The 18790-nt window shown below is 39.8% G+C and overlaps 1 long non-coding RNA gene across 1 annotated transcript in view; it reads right to left on the reverse strand.

The window, feature by feature from the left end:
• Positions 1-2088: 2088 nt before the first annotated feature.
• The window catches only part of LOC148057125 (uncharacterized), a 61156-nt gene continuing 44454 nt past the window's right edge, over positions 2089-18790 (reverse strand). The window contains exons 2-3 of the long non-coding RNA XR_015702066.1: positions 3333-3406; positions 2089-2496 (exon numbers count right to left, since the gene is read on the reverse strand). This is a non-coding gene — a long non-coding RNA (uncharacterized LOC148057125). The remainder of the gene's footprint in view (positions 2497-3332; positions 3407-18790) is intronic.

Raw genomic sequence — 18790 nt, forward strand, 5'->3', positions numbered from 1 at the left:
AAGTGCCAAGTAGTATTATGATTATGCTGCCTCTGTCTATGATTTTGTCAGATGTCACAAATAACGCGGGTCGGTAGTTGGATGCAGACTTCCAGTGAAATTCAAGGGGTTTGCATGGTATAGTTCTGCAGTATTAAATAATAATAATTTTCACTCCGAGTTAATAATAAAAAAGTCTTCAGCATTTGATATGAGGCATTATGCTGCCAGGTATGTCATTTTTCAATTTGAAAGCAAAATCAAGAAGAGCCCCTAATATTCTGTGGTTATTAAATACTAATGGAACTTTTCCCATAGATATACAGATGGTATTAATGGTGTTTTAAATAAGTTTCATGATGGGATGCTGTATTTGGTTTCCATTAATTCCTGCTTTTCACGGCAGAAGGAATTCTTCATTGGTTTTGCCATCATTCTTCTGTTTGCCACTTGACAACTTCAGCATTCTTCCTCAGAAGTGGCTGCATTTTGGTGAAAGGTGATGTCATTTTATCTCCTTGTTTCTCTCTCTCCCTGCCTTCTTAAATGGCTTTGATGCCCTTCGCAATGAAAGGCACTGTATCAGTGTAAGCCATTACTATAAATTACTCAAAGCTTTGATGAGGTGAGGTTTGAAACTGTTGGTTCTCTTTCTTCTCACACATTCCATAACATATGCACTAAGGAGCATTATTTTGCAAAATGGAATGCATTTGTTGAAAATGGGCTTAATTGAAAATGATCCAGTAAAAACATAATTTAGTGAGATAATGGCTGTGCTGCTTCTTATTCTTGTGAGTAGAGGAAGTTTTAAATTAATATCTGCTGAGTTATTTGAACCTGATGAAGTATCCAGGGAAATACTTTATTGACGTAGTTGCAGCTTACAAGTGTCTATCAGTTCTCCTTAGCCTTAAGGATAGTTTGCAGGTAACACATTTTCAGCCTCTTCCCCTCATCCAGAAGTCATGTGTAGAATTTCTTTTTCATGTCTGCCTGATTGTGGCTTCAGTTCACTGTGCCAGGTGTTTCAACTTGCTTGCGTGTGTTGGAGTTCAAGCCTCCAGGTTGGAGTTCAAGATTTGCTTCATCTCCAGCCTGCCAGCCCATCTGGCTTCCTCCAGGCTTGAGCTGACATGGAAGCCCTAGGGAATCTGATCTTGAGGCACAGCTCACATTGCTAAGACAGTGCAGCTATGCTATGAGAGGTTTACACACCTTTCCAACTGCAGAGCTTCTTTGCTCTTGAGAACTGGTTACCAAGAAGCACTATGTTGGCAAACCAAGATCCGTAGTTTGCTTTGATTTATTGATTAGCTAGATTTGCATGCTATCATTCCCTGTAGATAAGACAAAAGTTCATTCTCTCCCATCAATATGCCTGTCACTTTTGATAAAGTAGTGAATAGTGAAATTAAGAATAAATTAAGGGAAATCAAGTATCATTCAAAGGATAATTTCCATCAGTAGCGGTTTGGAGCTGTGGAATACTTTCCTTACAAAAACCAGACACCCAAAAAGATAGATTATTTAAAATTCACAATTGAACATAATACTGCTGACTATGCAATAGAAAATTATCCTACAGTACCAAGGGAATTAATTAGATACAGCTCCCATCCTGATATGACAATGTTTTGAACTCACTCTGCACTTGCTTTGCACAGATGTAACTGGGTACTCAGGTTACCAAACATCATAGAATAAATCCTGCCTTTGTCTATAAACAGGTAAAGACAAGTCAGCCAAGCCTAAAACCAGGCCTGAAATTCTGTACAGATCTACAGCTCCTGGGTCTACCTTGCATCTTTTGTTCTCAATTCCAGTGTATCATCTCTGTTTTCTAGCTAAATCCAGATGGTTCTAACAAAAAGCAGATATAAGTTATCATTGCCCTGATCCTGCCCTTAGTCCCAGCTCTGTGTTTCTGTCTCCAGACAAGCACTCTTACTCCATCGCTTGGGCCAGCCCAAGTTCTCAGCTCATATTGCAAAATGAGCCAATTTAGGGAACTAAACTGATGGAAAGTTACTCTTTTTTCTTTTTTTTTTTCTTTTTTTTTTTTTCTTTTTTCTTCCCTGTAAGGATAGTTTGGATAGTTTTCTGGCAGTTTCACTCCTTGAACAGGTTCATCATGGGGTCAAATGAGCATCACAGCTGGAACAAGGGAGGAGGAGGATATGATTAACCAGGGATTTCAACTTATCTCAATTTAAATTGTCATGGAATTAAAGCCCCTGGTAAAAGCCTTGATAGCTGGAGATTTCTTCTATGGTCAGTGAAAAGGGAAAAGTAGCCTAAATCACTTTATATATCACTCTATATAGGACTTGATTTTTCTTTACTGGTTGTAGAGAGATCTTGGAGATACAACCCTATTAACCTAGCCACTACAGTTGTGTTATGGACTAAGCCAAAGAAGTAAACTTGGGAATAATTTAGTTTTTCAGCCCAGCTTTTGTAAGTGCAGATGTTATGACATTTCCCAGTTTCTTCTTTTTCCCAGACCCAGTATTCCTGTAAGAGAAACATAACTGTGCTCAGGGATGCATGTAGCAGTATCTATGTTTCTTATAAACAAAAGTGCCCAATATTTCAATTTGAATTCCATTCTGACTACAATAGTATGATGACTAAATACATATATTATCATGCCTTTCTGTGTATAACCAAACATTAATATAAACTTACCTGCAATTCATTCATTGTACAGAGAAAAGGCCAACAAACTTACTCACTAATCTCAGATTGTCTTGGACATGAGTATGCCGTTATGTGGGGAAAAGTACCATTATGTAGTCCTTTATATTCAAAGACTTGTAGTGCTTTGCAAGGGAAAATTTAGCACAGTCACATATGGAGAAGCTGAGACGTTATAAGATTAAATGACTTGCCATTTGCCACTCTGTAACGTAGCATCAGAGACAAACATAATTCACGTACCCTTTTTCCACTCACTTTGGTTGCTGTCTTGCATGGGAGTCACTTTGCACTTATGATAGCACAGTATGTATTCAGCATACTGTCATGGATACTGTCATGGTACTGAAGCAATCTGTCCTGCCTGTGTGATCTGGCCAGGCTGCACCAGTCTAAAACCAACAGATTACCAGTGTTTTTTTTCTAGAAGTGCCAATGAGCTCCATACCCACTGGAGTTCTCTCTTAGGATTCTGTAGACAGCAGTAGGATTCACTGATGCAGTCGCAGGCAAATTTATGTTGCCTAAATGCACACAACATTTAAAGGCATAGATTTCAAACAATCAGGAAGACCAGTAGGTGTACTGTCTTACCCACATCCAGGGGGTCTAAACCCGAAACTTCAGCTGTGGCATGCCTGTACCTTCCTTACCCAATTCTCTCTCCTGCCCCTTCTGCTCTGTCAGTCTGATCTGTCGGGGAACCAGCAGAGATTCCTCCACCCTTCTGTAACACAGGCGCGGTGCATTATCAGATCTCAGATTCTTAGTGCCATGAAAAAAAGTAAACAGAGGTTAAAGAGCCCATTTTTCAAGGCTAGAGGACACCTGACCAGGCGATGTTTGAAGGGTTTCCTTATCTAGAACATTGCCTTCCTCTCCTGAAAGCATCCTTTCAACAATCAGTTTTGCTTTAGCCTCACGAGAAAGAAAGAAAGAAGGAAAACAGAGACATATACATAGTCTTCATATAAATTAGTAATGAATAGTCTTCATATAAATTAGTATGTCTAACACTTAATCAGAAACATGCTTTACAAATTGCCCTATATGCTTAATACCAGTTGTTGTTTTAATCAGAAATCTAAATTTATCCTGGTTTATTACATGATATTAGGGTAGCTTTTACACCAGAGATAGTATTAGCCTGTGACATTTTATATGAGTGCCATGGTGGTTTGTGCAAAACTAGCTCAAAGTGATAAAGCCTCCATATAAATCCATGTCTCTTAATTTTACTATCTCATCTAAATTGTGGTCTTACATACCACTTAGGGAAAAGCATCCTAATCATGGCATTTTATGCATTTTTTTCTCTTAGGAATTAATAGAACCATGTAGATTCTAATGCTCAAGTCAAAGACATCTGTGCTTTCTAATCCCCTAGAAATACATCACAGACTCACCCCAGGTCTAAGCACATCTCTCCCAGTGGTTATCATCACGTGGCCTCATATTACCAAGTCTTAATTATATTTGTAAAGTATTCTTCTACAGTTCGTTTATGTACACTACAGGTATCATCGTAAGTAACTGAAACTCTGAAATGAATAGAGACATTATATTCCGTTCACTTCATTTGCTTGCTTTCTTAGTAATGCATAGATGACAGCATTTCCTACTCATTCTCAGATTCATATCCCACAGTTTCTATTGTAATAGGAGAGGGGATGAAGTTATGGTATGACCGAATTGGTGCCTCATTGTCATATTCAAGAAAATGAATAGTAGTCTGTATAAACTGTAGTCTGATAAAGCTGAAGTGGATTCAGGATCTTTGTGCCGCGATGCTGGTGGGAGTTAGCCCTAAACAACACATAACTGAACTTGGCTTTTTGGGAGTGGAATCTGGAGTAGCCCTCAGGATGTCCTAAACTGGCACAGTCAAGCTGGTGGCCTGCAGGCCAAATCTCACCTCTGGCATACTGCATCCAGCCTCCTGCCTTTTCTTCAGAGGAAGAAGGGAAGAGCTGTATGTCTAAAAGATGAATATTGCCTCCTGTGGTAACCACCATTTCTGTGTCACTGTGAATTGAGAGGGAGCTTCCAATGTCAAGGTCCAGCCCCTGTGGCTGCCAGGCTTGGCGTGCCTTGTCAGTAGGTGATATTTTAGAGCTCAGCAGTAGTCCAATATCGGGAGAACATAAAGGCCGCATTTCCCTCCTTTCTCTGTCTGGCTTTAGCTGAGGAAGTGGGCACAGTCTTTAGCACTGGCACACAATTTCACAGCCCAATTACATGATGACTCAAGGGAATATGACTAGCGAGTGTGATGTTTGCTATTTGGCATATCTGTCAAAGTCCTATAGATATTTCCTGGCATTTGTCCAGTTGCCTCCTTAATGTCTTATGACATGTGTTCCCGAAGAGACTGGATTTTATGTTTACATCTCTCTGGCTAGAAAATGAGCACCAAAGTAGATATTCCAAACCTGAGTTTATTAAGCAGTGCAAGCCAAATACTTTAGAAATAATTTCATTTCCATGCCTTATTTTCTCTACAGTTTCTCTTTTATGACAAACAGTGCTTGCTTTAAACAGGTGCAGAACTGCCAAGGGACCAAGAGGGCTGCAGTCCCTCGTTAACACACCCAATGCATCAGACACTTTAGCTACATCTATGGTAGTAAATGTAATGTGTGCAGGAACGTTCCCAGATACCGATGCCAGCTGGCAAAGAATGTCTCATGCCTATGCTGGTTTATTCTGTTAGCTTCCGAAACAGGGTGCTGCATGCAAACTGCTTATTGAGAATAAGCAAAGCCCAGCAATAATTTGGGAAAGTGCTACTTGGCGTGGGCCAAATGCCAGATGCCATTCTAGCAATCGAGTTTCAGCGCCCTTGGAATTTACCAGGTATGTTGGGATTTATTAGTAGAGACAAAGTTTTCAGGGAAGAGCTTGCAACATTTCACAGCTCGTCATCTTCACCATCCCAACAGTGCTGCCTCGAGTTCTACCAGTAAAAGCTGATCTCAGTTAAAGGCCAGTGCTATGGCCATGTAAATCCATAGACCTGCATTGCATAAAGCACTTTGAATTTCTGTATTATCTCTCTTCTTCAGCATCTCCAAATAACATCAGTGTAGAAACAAGAAGTCTCTGCTTGTGGTTTGTCCTACATGACACGATGGATAAGTGTTCTTAGTGCGTGAGTGATAGAATTATCAGCATTGAGTTTGTTTGCCTTAACATACTCATAGTGACAGCCCTTTTCCATGACAAAAACTTACATTAAGCAAATATAGCTTGGTCATGAGAGTCAGTCTGGTTTGTGTATTTTGAACATACAAGTATGTAAAGAGCATGTGTTGCAAACATAAGAAGTAGTTGCTTTGGTGCAAATAAATGGATTCATTTCTCTTAAAGGGGCTTTTCAGTCTTCATTTTAAGTTAGCTCTGTGCGTAAGGAGTCCCTTTGAATGAATAGCTAGAGTCAGAAAATCAAAATGATGTATTATGGCTCATTAACAGGATGTTTTTGATTGCCTTTGCTGAGGATATTTTCTGAACAGGTGAGTTCTAGGCCCATGTATTCAGCAGACCTACCTGCTTTCTATTTTGATTCCGTCAGCATAGGTATGGTTTAAGAGGCCATTGTATAAAGCAAGATAATTAAAGCGGTTGCAGGGCATTTTAACCTAGAAACCATTTTATTATTCCTTCAAATACAGGAAGCAAACACTTCAATTAATATCATCTGATTTATCTCTTTCATGTTCCTGCCAAACTGCATTGAAACTCTTTTATCACTTCTGCACCCCAGATCCCAATGGGGGTCTAAGACCTGCAAATCTAAGGTCTTATTGCCTAACATAGGCTTTTGGGTCAGATTCATTTTAACATAAAAGCATTCTTCAGCAGTTTTAAGTGGCTAAAGCAAGGTACTGTCTGTCAAGCCAATCACATGCTGTTCCTGACCACTGCTAATTCACTGGGTAGCTGTGGATCTATCATACAGGGACTGATGAGCCCAAGGCCATAGACATAAGCAAAGTAGGCTGTGGGTGAAGGCAGCAGACCATTGAGAGCAGCACATAGTCACATTCGAGCCATTTACTTTGCAATGCCTTCTGCCAGCCCCAGAAAGGCAGATTGTTTCCTGATGCCAGGAGCGAAGGTAGTTAGAGGTAGTGATGCTGCACAGAGTACTCCTTCCCAGCAGCACCAGTAATTACTGTACTCCCTCGCTAGAGCCCATCCCTCCAGCATCTGTAAAAGCAACCCATTCACTACGGCTCTCAGGCCTAACTCTGCACAGCCCGCTGTCTCCCCTTCCCATGCCTGCAGCAGCCCAACTGATCACTGTTGAAGCAGCAAAAATAAATAATGGCATTATTAAGTAATGACAATGAAAGTAATGGCATTGCTGAGAAACTCTTCTCCCCTGCCAGCAGGCAGCAATACATGCATGCTCCTTGCCATGTAATGGAGAAGCAACCACTTGGTAGTTTCTTTTATATCCATTTCACTGTTTCAAACTGCCTTGTATTTGGGCGTTTACAAGACATATTCTTCATAAAACACTCAGGAAACACAGGGATTGCTACTTTTGTACATTATATATGATGAGTGCTGAGGCCAATTTTACTATTTGCACAGGGGAAACCACTGTGCTGTTCCACCTTGCTGTATTGAAGGTGGCTAGATGGAGCTACTGAGTCTCATTCTCAACATCTCAGTTTATTTCTCTCTTCTTGCATACTTCCTCCTGTGATTGCCAATTTGTTGCTGCCCTAATATGAAGAGAGTAAAAAAAAATTAACAGTGATGCTTCTCCAGAATGTTTAATTAATAACTGTGTTTGTACCAAAGAAAGTGCTGTGACAAAGAATACTACAGAGACACTGTAGCTTTTTATATCATATCACTTTGGGGGTAGTTTGGGCTGAGTTTGAGATCTGTGTCCTGAGCACTGAAATGGCTAAGTGACTAAAAAGATACAAGTCGGTTTCAGGTTCTTCAGACTGATTTCAGTCTGCAGTAATTATTAAGTATGCTTGCCAAAAACCTTGCTTTGCCCTCCAAACTCATGCATCCCATTATACCTGCAGCCAGTAACTTCTCTTTCTAAAGCTGGGAATGTAGGAATTGCCCCTGACAAATGGTGACAGATCATCCCCACGAGGCAATCAAGAGCTCCGATTGGTATCGGTCTTTCACAGCACTGTCACTGAAAGGCAAAAATTGTTCACAACTCCCAAGTCCTGTCTCAGCTCTCCTGGACAAAATTGCAGGATGAAGTATGGTTTTTTGCGTTCATGTGTTGTTTCAATTTACAAGAAAAGACCCTTTTCGCTGCTCTGGCCATTTCCACAGAAACTGAAAATGACACTGTATCAAGATAGATCTGTCAAGCAGAAAAAACACAGTGTAATACTAGACAGCGAGCACTACGTTTAATTACATAGACATATCATAATCTGAAGCAAAAATCGAAGCTGCCCAGTGAAAAAGACTAACTGCTTTGCTTACTAAAGGTTGAATAGTGTCCATAAGATGTTAAATAGGATCCTGATGGCTTTTCTGAAGTAGAAAATTGTCCGTAGAGAGCAGAATTATAACTACCAGGCTCATTGTACATCAAAATTTACCGACAATCTGGGGGCAATGACTTTTATTGAAGGCAGTGACTGGGATCTGTGGTGAAGTCGTGATGACTCAGGGGTTTTGTCAAATCCTGCCTGCTATCAGATTGGGGTATAAACAATCACCTTTTCTTTTGGTTAGTAAGAAAAATATTTCCAGTCAGTAAGTAGATGAGATTTTTGGAGGATGGATGATAAAGCATATGCAGAGCAGAAAGCTGTCAAGAAAATGGGAAGTTACTATCCAAGGAAGAGGTAGAAAATGAGAAGAAACTATTTTTAATACATATGAAACCAAGAGGCTTTTATATGCCTGAGTTATTATTGAAATCTGGCTGGATGTGATTACAGGGAGCTGTTGTTTCATGAATGATTTTTAATCATTTTGGCAGAGTCGGACAGGGTGTAAATTTGCAAGTCGATTTGTATGCAGATCACCCTGCTGCCTTGGTATTGATTTGCAAGATGCAGGATGAATGTTCCCTGCTTGTCGTGGTTTAACCCCAGCCAGCAACTAAGCACCACACAGCCACTCACTCATTTCCCCCCAACCGTGGGATGGGGGAGAGAATTAGAAGAGTAAAAGTGAAAAAACTCATGGGTTGAGATAAAGACAGTTTAATAGGTAAAGCAAAAGCTGTGCGAACAAGCAAAGCAAAACAAGGAATTCATTCACTGCTTCCCATCGGCAGGCAGGTGTTCAGCCATCCTCAGGAAAGCAGGGCTCCATCACGTGTAACGGTTACTTGGGAAGACAAATGCCATCACTCCGAACATCACCCCCTTCCTTCTTCTTCCCCCAGCTTATATACTGAGCATGACATCATATGGTATGGAACAGCCCTTTGGCCAGTCTGGGTCAGCCCCCCTGGCTATGCTCCCTCCCAGCTTCTTATGCACCTGGCAGAGCACAGGAAGCTGAAAAGTCCTTGGCTAGTGTAAACTCTGCTCAGCAAAAACCAAATCATCAGTGTGTTATCAACATTATTCTCATCCTAAATCCAAAACACAGCACTATACCAGCTACTAAGAAGAAAATTAACCCCGGCTGAAACCAGGACACTGCTTTATAAGGAAAGCATCTGAAAAAGAAAAAAAGATGCTCTGAGTCCCAGGAGGTTTTGTTAAACATTGCTGGATGGGAGTATCAGCATCCAGAGGAGACACTGGATGTCATTGCAGGAACTGGAAGAAACTGTATCCAGGACACTTCACCTTAAAAGCAGAAGTGCCGATATGTGGTATGATGGTTATGCACATACAGAGTAAGGGCACTAGACTAACCCATTTGTTTTTCACCTTTGAGGGCATTGGTTTGGCCCACAGTGCCTGTCACAGTGTAATGACCCAAACGAATCCTCTTTCTGAGATCTCTTTTAGCAACTTCATCTAGCACCTTCTCTTTTAAAACCTCAGCATGATCTCACACAAATGTAGCCTCTCAATGACTCAGAGTGAAAAGACAGAAGCAGAGTTTGCTGGCAAAAATGAAATGCAATGGCTGATCTCATGGACCCAACAATACCAGAGCAGTAGAACTTGGTAGTTCAGGGCAGGAATACAGCTCATGGGAGAAGTGTCAGGGAGATGGTGACTCTCCTGATGTCTCAACCAGATTTTAATAACCCTTTACTTTTGTAAACAGTATAATTGTCACAGGTGTTCTATAAGAAATGGGAACTAAAGAACTGTAGTTCTGATAAATTTACCATGCTCACATCCAGGTTCTGCTGTTTGACTCCCCATTTCCAGGGCTTCATAGTGTGCATGGCAGTGGGACCTTGGACCACTTTAAGAGCTCAGGTCTCCCCAGTGCTAACCCACCAAAGCAAATGGAGCTGTACAGGTGCAAACAAGTCAGTATCTGAACTACCTTTCTGCATAACCAATTTCCAGACGTATATCACTGAATTCAGAATATCTTGATCCCTAGTCCAAACCTAGACAGGTTAATCCTATCTGCAACTTTAATAAAATTATTAAAAATATAGAAATTGGGGATTTTGCCATCTGTGTAACCAGGCCAAAGACACAGTGAACATCAAAATAACACAAAGGACTAAAGTAAAATAATAGAAACAGCAAGTATACATTTCATGCAAAGTGTGCATTTCATGCATAAGATGCCAAACAAAACTGTAGTGGAGAGGCAAAGATTAAGAGAAAGTTCTGATGCAATGAGTTGTGCAAAGGAAGCCAATCCAGTGCTTCTAGTTATTTTTTGTCACAGCTCCAGTAAAAGAAATAAACTTAGTGAAAATTCAGACAGCACTTTTAAAAGAGGTAATAAGAATTTTGTTTTTACCCCAGAACACAAGGGGAAGTCACAGGCACTGAACATTATTCTAGTTGTGTAGTATTCAGAAAGAATCAGGTATTTAGACAAATAATAAAGTCATCATTTCTTACATTAGGTTAGATATGGTATTATGAGGAATACTAATGCTTTCACTACTGCATTACTGCAGATTACTGCAGATCCACTAAATTTAAGTTGCTGAGTTTAGAGCAGAGTGCAAGGATGGTGGTCTATACCCTCTCTGCCCTTTTGGAGCAGAATAAATCATAGTAGAGTTTGCAAGACAGCTACCAATAAACACTAGCTTGAACTGAGGAAGAAAATTAAGATAATGAGCACCTTTTTTAGCACCCTTATCACTGAATCATTTTATCCCTTGAGTTGATCTTTCATGCCAAAGTAAACTCTGATGAAGCTATGTCTACCAGTGTGTCCTATCAAATCCTTTTAAGGATATATTGTATGGACTTGCTAAAATCAAGGAGAGTTCCTTCCCCCTACTTTGTATTTGAGATCTGAGAGTGAGAGTGCACAATTATTTGCATGGTTGATGGACAGGATGATTACTTTTTCTCCTGATGCAGGTAGAACACGTCCTTTAGCATACCGCAGCCCAGTCCAGATTGCCTACTGATCTCTCGCAAAACACTGGGTTCTCAGGCTATCCATGCACAATTCAGATGCAAGACTAGAAGTATTACTGAACTGTTCTACCTTGCCAGCAGACATGGTATTCAAGCAGGTGGATAGTTGGTCTTTCTGAATATGGTAGTAACACAAAAAACAGGCTGTTCTCAGGTGGCAGGAAGGAGGAGTGCTGATTAGACATTTATCAGGATCCACAGGACAGTTATTAGATCCTTAGTGATCTATCAGATACACCTCATTATGGCAAGAATAATCTGCTGCTCTTTCCTGCACACTCAATTTTGGGTAGTTATTTTTTTAAGTTTATTGTTCAACTGGAATGAGACATTAGTTGTGCCTGTCCTCAGAAAATTGTCCTTTTAAAGGAGCCTGTTGACTCCACAATAATCTCTCGGAGGCCAAGCACTCACCTTCCATATATAATTTTCAGGATATTCAATGTCAATACAAATTGTTTGCAAGAAGCTGTGCCTGGCTGTAGAGATTTGTCTCAGTCGCTGAAGCTGATGCATTGATCTCCCATGTGATATGCAATGTAAAATGAAGCAATAATGCCATTTTAATGGTTTTTAAATCATTAAAAAAATGTGGTGGGGGTTTCTCCACTATCACTCTCCCAACAATTTGCAAAAGCTTTCTGTGTTTTCAGGGACCCTGAATATTTTTACTCTAATTTGTTCCTTAGCTGCAAATCTGCTTGGAGTATGTAACAAACATGAAGGTAAGAACTTTAGGGATGTTGATGGTACTCTAGAAATTATCCTCGACTTTCTTCATCCTCCCCTCAGAGATACGTTGTTTGACATGGATACAGGCTGCCATAGTTCAATATGACACCAAATCAACCCATGTAGCCTTCACAGTCACATTAACACTCTAATTCTCAACAGTGCTAACAAGTCACCTTTAGGTATGCAAATTAATTAAACTCTAAATTCCTCCCCCCCCCCCCATTTCCATGGGTAAAATTCACACAGTTATTTCAATAGATGTTATCCTTCAGATGACCCAAACCGTGGGTGTCAGTCAGTCTCATTCTCTGTGCAAATTGTATTAAGCCTAGTACAAAAGCTCAGATTTGATACAGGGACTGGCAGAAGAGGGGTATGGATTATAACAGCAATGAAAGCGAGGGAGAGAAAAACAGTAAAGAAGAAAGAAAAATTTCTCTAAGCAAGACCTTTTGAAGTTTGTTTTCAAACAATAAACATTATTAAAGAGGAGACAGAAAAATGTAGAATCTTGCTTAGTATACTGTGACTTTGCTTAATATACTGTGTTGCTTAATATACTGTGACTATATCCTGTATATGGTTAAGGGTCAAATCCTAGTATTCTTAGTCATGGTAAATAACGTTTCTCTTACAGGTGTGCTTTGGAAATCATGGCAAGTAAGGGTGGCCAGTCCTGGCCCATAATTGCCTGTAAGTGCTGTGAGTGCGTTAACGGGAAAGAATGTACAGTCTTGCAGTTCTATGGTTCTGTGCTCCCTTTCCCATGAAAGGTTGGACCAGATGATCTCTCAAGGTCCATTCCATCCTGGTTCTATGATTCTGCTCCTTTTTCCTTCATTCTGTTTTGCTGCAGAAGAAGTAGTTCTTGCACACAAGGTGTGAATCCATCATGCTTCAAAACAGTTTGTTTGAACGCATTAGGGATATTGTCATGAGTCTGCTGGAAATGGGAGAGATGCAGACAGTTTCTCATATACTGGGAGGGTCAGGAGCATTCATTCATCCATGCCCATCTCTCCCCCCAGCCTGCACATCTCAGGAGTGAGCACCATTGTTTAAACGCTAATGTTTTACATTCTCAGCATAGTTCTGCCGAGGCAGCCAATGGTAGGTAAATGTTTTTTAATGTTTTTAATTAATAAATGCTTTTAAACACACATGGAAGACCACTTGGGAGGAATATAAATCTTTCTCCCAAGCATTGTAAATTCACATGCATGTCAATATTTCTACTGAAGAAAATGGGAAGAATCTAACGTATACTGGAACTACTACAGGCTTACTCCGTTCTCGCAAATCACCCCTGGTCTCAGTCTGGGATAGTTCCGTGAATGGTTAGGTAGCTATTTGCCAGGTAGGTTACGTTAAAATCATTAAGCTAGGAGTAGATACGTACGTAAGTCAAACCTTGCCGTCATTCCTACTAGATGAAGAAATGGATCATGACTTTTTGGAAGGATAGAATGAGCATGGGTGATGACCAAATATGGACATTATCTTTCACAACTGTTAAATTATACTAGGGTTCATAGCTCATGGGTTAGACATCACTGTCTTCTAGATGACTATGGCCTGAGCAGTCTCATGTGGTTTGCACAGGTGTTGGCTTAATATCCCCAGACTCTAAATTTGTATGTGTGTTCACAGGCAATTATTTCTTTATATGCAAATTTGCCATAGCTCCTTCACTGAAATACTCACCTGCTATCAATTTTGAAGTCCTTAACTCTTCTACTGAGACTGCCAACAAGGCAGATGTGTGGAGTGGTTTTGTAATGTTGATGTTCACTGAGACCAGTTCATCAGTAGGACCTTGTAGCCAGCATAGGTCACCAAGCCACAGAAATCTGTGCGGTTTCACCGAAGATCTTCTATTAATAGAGAGTAGGTCTTTTCACCTCTCTTTGCACCTTAAGTTTTCCTCTATGTAAAATAAAGAGAGTTTTCTTTTTTTTTTTTCAGTTCTAAGCTCATTCACATTGGGAAAATGTTATTTTATTACTACATCTCTTTCCCTTTCACCTTTACTAACTTGTATCTCAAACCTCAGAAAAATAAGTCTGGCAACAAGACACAAAAATAAAATATCAAACAAGAACTTAGAGGAAAACATCCTCATGGACCACTTGAAAGAAACATTTGGTGAAAGCCATCTTATTGTGGCAATAATCATGTATTGATTTTCAGTGAAACAGGAAGAAAAGGAGTCAGGTGAGTCTATGAAAATAAAGCACACCCTGACCTAGTGGAAATACTTGCCCAGTTCCATTTTTCAGGATTCCTTGTTGTCTGTGCAATTGTTTGTATGGGCTTCATATGTAGTCCATCATTCATCCCAATAATTTTGTGCCGCTATGCATCTTTTCCTCCTTTTCACTCACCAGCACTCATCTTCTTTCCAAACAGAAGCAAATGATGTATTAAGACCTAGCAACAAATTGAACTTAATCATTTTAGCTGTGTCCTGTAAACCATGATCCAGCAAAATTAAGTCAGTCATTTTCAGATAGAAAATTATACCTCTGTGGAGTGATGCATCAGCAAAATCTTGGTCAATCAGCCTTGAAAACAGTTACCAAAGCAAAAGCTATTTTAATTGCAAAAAGATGAAGCGATTATTAATTTTATCTGTCCCTAATTTGTTTTAATGACTGCATCAAAGCCACATTAAAAGCTCAGACTTCAGACTATCATAACCACCCAATGCAGATAGAAGTTTGTGATAAATGTCATATGGGTGATTAAGTTTATGCATGAATAATTTGTTATGTCATCTGGGGGGAATGTGGCATTTTTTGGATGACATGTAAAATTAAGTTCTGGACATCTCACAGTTCTACTCACAAATAGTTAGATATGGTCTTTAGGCAAGCTTCTGACAGTTCCTTCCCTCATGGTTTCCTAAGACTTTTTGGCAATTTCAGCTGGGTGCAGAATTGTTCTGCAGATTTCAGCCATCACCTTCCATTACTGTGTGGTACTAAAAACTGAGCAGAAGGTCCTTTTGCAGACAAGCGGGTATTTTTTTCTGGGGCTTTTTTGTGGGTATTTGTATGTATGGTTTGTTTTTTATCTCAAATGTTCCAGCTTTAACTCTTCTGGCTAGAGAAGAATATTTTCTCATATCTGTTTTCCCAAGCGAGATCAGACATCAAATTTGTAAAGTGTTTAACTCTTATCTTTGTAAATGAAATGTAAATGTAAATGATATGTTTGTCTGAGGTTGAATGATTCTCAGACTCGTTTTGTCTTAATGACTGGTGATATTCTTTGTTTTACTTAATGAGCTATACTGGTGAGTTTCATTCAGTATGACTAAAGGTAGCTGAGTCATGTCCTCTGTGTGCATGTTCAGCAGACAGACATATAGATACACAGTAGCTGTTTGCGATTCCCCGACTTGTGCCACTGTGTTAAAATTCCTATTTAACGGAAAGAAAATGGATATCGACCTGTATTAGCTTGATTGCATGTCAGGTTCTGCACTCAGTTTGAATTATTAGGAAATAGCCATGGAAAATTGATTGTATTTTAAAGGTCCTGTGAAAAGTTTTACAGCTGCACATTAGGAAATGGTGTTAAGCAAATGAGAACTAATTGTTTTCAGCAGCATTAGTAATCGTCCATTCTGCCTTACATCTTCAAAGTGCATTAATTTTCTCTGAATAGGAACAATAAACAAAAGTTTCAAAGTGCTGTTAGCTGCTGTCTGGGATTCACAGCAAGACACAATACAGTATTTCCAGCACTCAGAGATTCATGTTGCTACACTGGAGATCTCAAGACCAAAGGCAGTGGAAGACGTGTATGACAAAACTAGTCATGAGTCAGACGCGAGCACATCCACCAACTTTGGTTTTTAATACTGAAAAAGTTGCAGTGGAAAGTCAATGTGGTAGTCTCCAGCTGTGAACTACAAAAGAGCAAAGCACCTCTGCCATCCTCCAGCACTGAGCCCTAAGTATCCTGGCAGAGCCAGGCAAATGCCGAGCCTTGCCACAGCTGCGGGTGCTGGAGGACCTGAAGGCTGCCGTGCACTGCCATAGTGCCAGAAGCACATTCTCCAGGCTGGTACCAGTGCATTGGGATAGCATTGGCACTCTCTCACTGAAGAAAAAAAACCCATCAGGCAGAGTACCATAGCGGCACCAAGAATGGGTATTTTTAATTTACCTGAGCCTGAAATGGGTGATCGATGAGCTTCCTGTCTACATTTTCCAGAGGCAGTCCTGTAATTCCATCAACTCTGTCCAGTTACAGTGACCAGTGTCAGGCATCGGGGTTGTGTACAAGTTGGCCTTTGATTAGGAAATCACCTGGCTTGGGTTTCACTGTTAACATCAGCGTTAACACTCATGTTCATATAAAGACTTGGCATCATTTCTAATGATCTATGTCCCAGAAACAAAATTTCTCAAACTGCTGTTAGCAGGTTAGCCCAGTGGTATTTTTGGTGTTATGGAAGCTCACTTCCACAACTGCCACTTTTCGGAGGGGATGTGAGCTCGTTACATGTGCAGCTCTGCACTGAGAGGGGTATGAAGAAGCATAATCTGTGTGAGTGAGCTGCCGACAACCTGCCAGTGTGGGCTAAAATACTTTCTGGAGCTGCTCCATGTATAGAAGAGATTTTGTGCTTTGCAGTGCCTCTGTGAGAATACCACACAGAGGCACATAGTGGAGGTGAAGATTACATTCATTTTAGTAGGACATTTAGACAGCAGAACTTTGAAATTTCTACAATGTTAAGAAGGAAAGCTACAGAACAGTAATCCAAAATAGGCATGTTTCCCCAGCCTTGTCATGGTTAATCTTTGACTCTACCAATGTATTTTCATCCTGCCGTTACACAAGGTTGGAGTTTCTTTTTTGTCCCACACAGGAATCTGTACTGAGACGTGTGCTGCTGAAAGTATTCCTAAATCATCTAATAAAGAAGGTAAATAGTGAGGAGACAAAGTCTGCAGACAATACAAAATTATTCAAGAGGAGACCAGACAATGAAGTTTTGTAGAAGGGTCTTGTGATACTAAGCAACTGGGTTATAAAACAGAAGATTAAATTAAATGTAAAAAAATGCAAAGTAATGCATAAGGGGAAACCGATGCACAACAGTCATCTCTAAATTACTATTTTTCTTAACACTTAAAAAAGAGACACTGGAGTTATTGTGGATATCAGCTGAAATGCCCAGCAACAGTTTTAAATAATGTTATGGAATAGAATTAAATATAAAAAAAATGAATAGAATATTATGACTTATATATTAAGAAAGCATACAGAGGAAAAATGAATATTGTTACACCATTGTGTAAATCCATTTGCACACACACCTTGAGTGCACTTTTGATCACCATATCTTGAATAGGCTGTAACACAGCTAAAACAGTACAGAGAAGGGCAAGGATACCTGAAGTTATTGAAAAGCTTGCATATATTTAATAATAGAACTCCTCAGCTTGGAGAACAGATGACACAGAAATGGCAAGATACAGAAGGAGAAATATTGTTCTGTAGTAGCTATACTCTTATATTCATTCTTCACCTCAACTTCCACTGTTGGCCATTGTCAGGGGCAGTATAGTGAGTTTAGTGAGCTTGGGAGACTTTTGCCCTGTCCTGCGCTTGAGTTCTTATGGTCTTTTATTATTTTACCCTTTTCCCTGTCTCAAGACTAATTAAAATTGGCTATAACAACTTAAAGCTCCTGGCAAACTGCGGCAGATTCTTGAGTATTCAGAGGCATCCAAATTCTGGATATTTCTGCAAATGCCGTCATCTTCCCCTCTGCCACATGTAACAAAAAAAAGTAACTCTTTCTTGGTTTTCGTTCTGATGTCTACATTGTCATTCATGCCAGGAGACAAAAACATGTCCGGTCAGCAAACTGCCCCTCAAACTACAGCCATATGTCATTCACCAAAAGCTTTCAGGAATATCTTCTATTCATTCGGAGGTATATATCAGAGGAATGCAAATTTCTTATCACTGTTTCCTTGCATTTGCCAAGAGGCAGCATGTCAAATAAATAATTTAGACTGGCTGAGGCACCACAGGAAAACAAAGCCATCACTCATCTCAGCTACATTATTGATCACCAATAACAAGATACTTGCTAAGACAAATGGTTCTGTTATTATACTAGTGAATTTTAGTCTACCCTGACTAAATAAATCGTATTGAACTGTTTGTTGTTTTAAGATGTCCAAACATTTCTGTAATAATTTTTGCCTTTCATTCTGTCCAGCCATCTATAGAATCTCTCTATATATCTGTTGTTTGTTTGTCTACAGTCTTTCTCTAAGTACAGCTATGTACTTGCTTATCTTAAAAAGTTGGGTAAGGAATTTCATGTCTCTATATGTACTTTTTATATCCACAAGATCATCTTCTTAGTTTGGATGGAGAGGAAAATGTGAACAAGGTGATTATATAAGTCAAGCATTCCATCAGCTCTCAATACAAATGTTTTTATGCTATCATTTTTATGTCAGGTTCTTGTATCTAGTGTTTTGATATTATTATTTTTACTTTACACGTGGCTTTTTCTCCATTATCAACATGTAATTATTATAACAGCAGTGCCCAGAGGTTCTTAGTAAACCTATTCCATAGAAGTGCTTCAGTATCTCAGAAATATCCTCCTTCCTCTCACTTTCCTTACAGTATCTGCTAACTCAGAATTTGACAGACTAATGCAGACTGCTGGGTGCTCCTCTGTCAGCCTCCTGGGTCATACTCTGGAAGAAGGTAAAGACTCCTCTCCACAGTGAATCTAACCAGTTCTAAATATACAGGGAGGAACACTTGATCCTGAGCCTCTGAAGTGTCAAATGCTGTTT

Source organism: Nipponia nippon, unplaced genomic scaffold (genome assembly GCF_047370975.1).
Source record: "Nipponia nippon isolate SJK-2023a ecotype South Korea unplaced genomic scaffold, ASM4737097v1 scaffold_10, whole genome shotgun sequence".
Taxonomy (NCBI): domain Eukaryota; kingdom Metazoa; phylum Chordata; class Aves; order Pelecaniformes; family Threskiornithidae; genus Nipponia; species Nipponia nippon.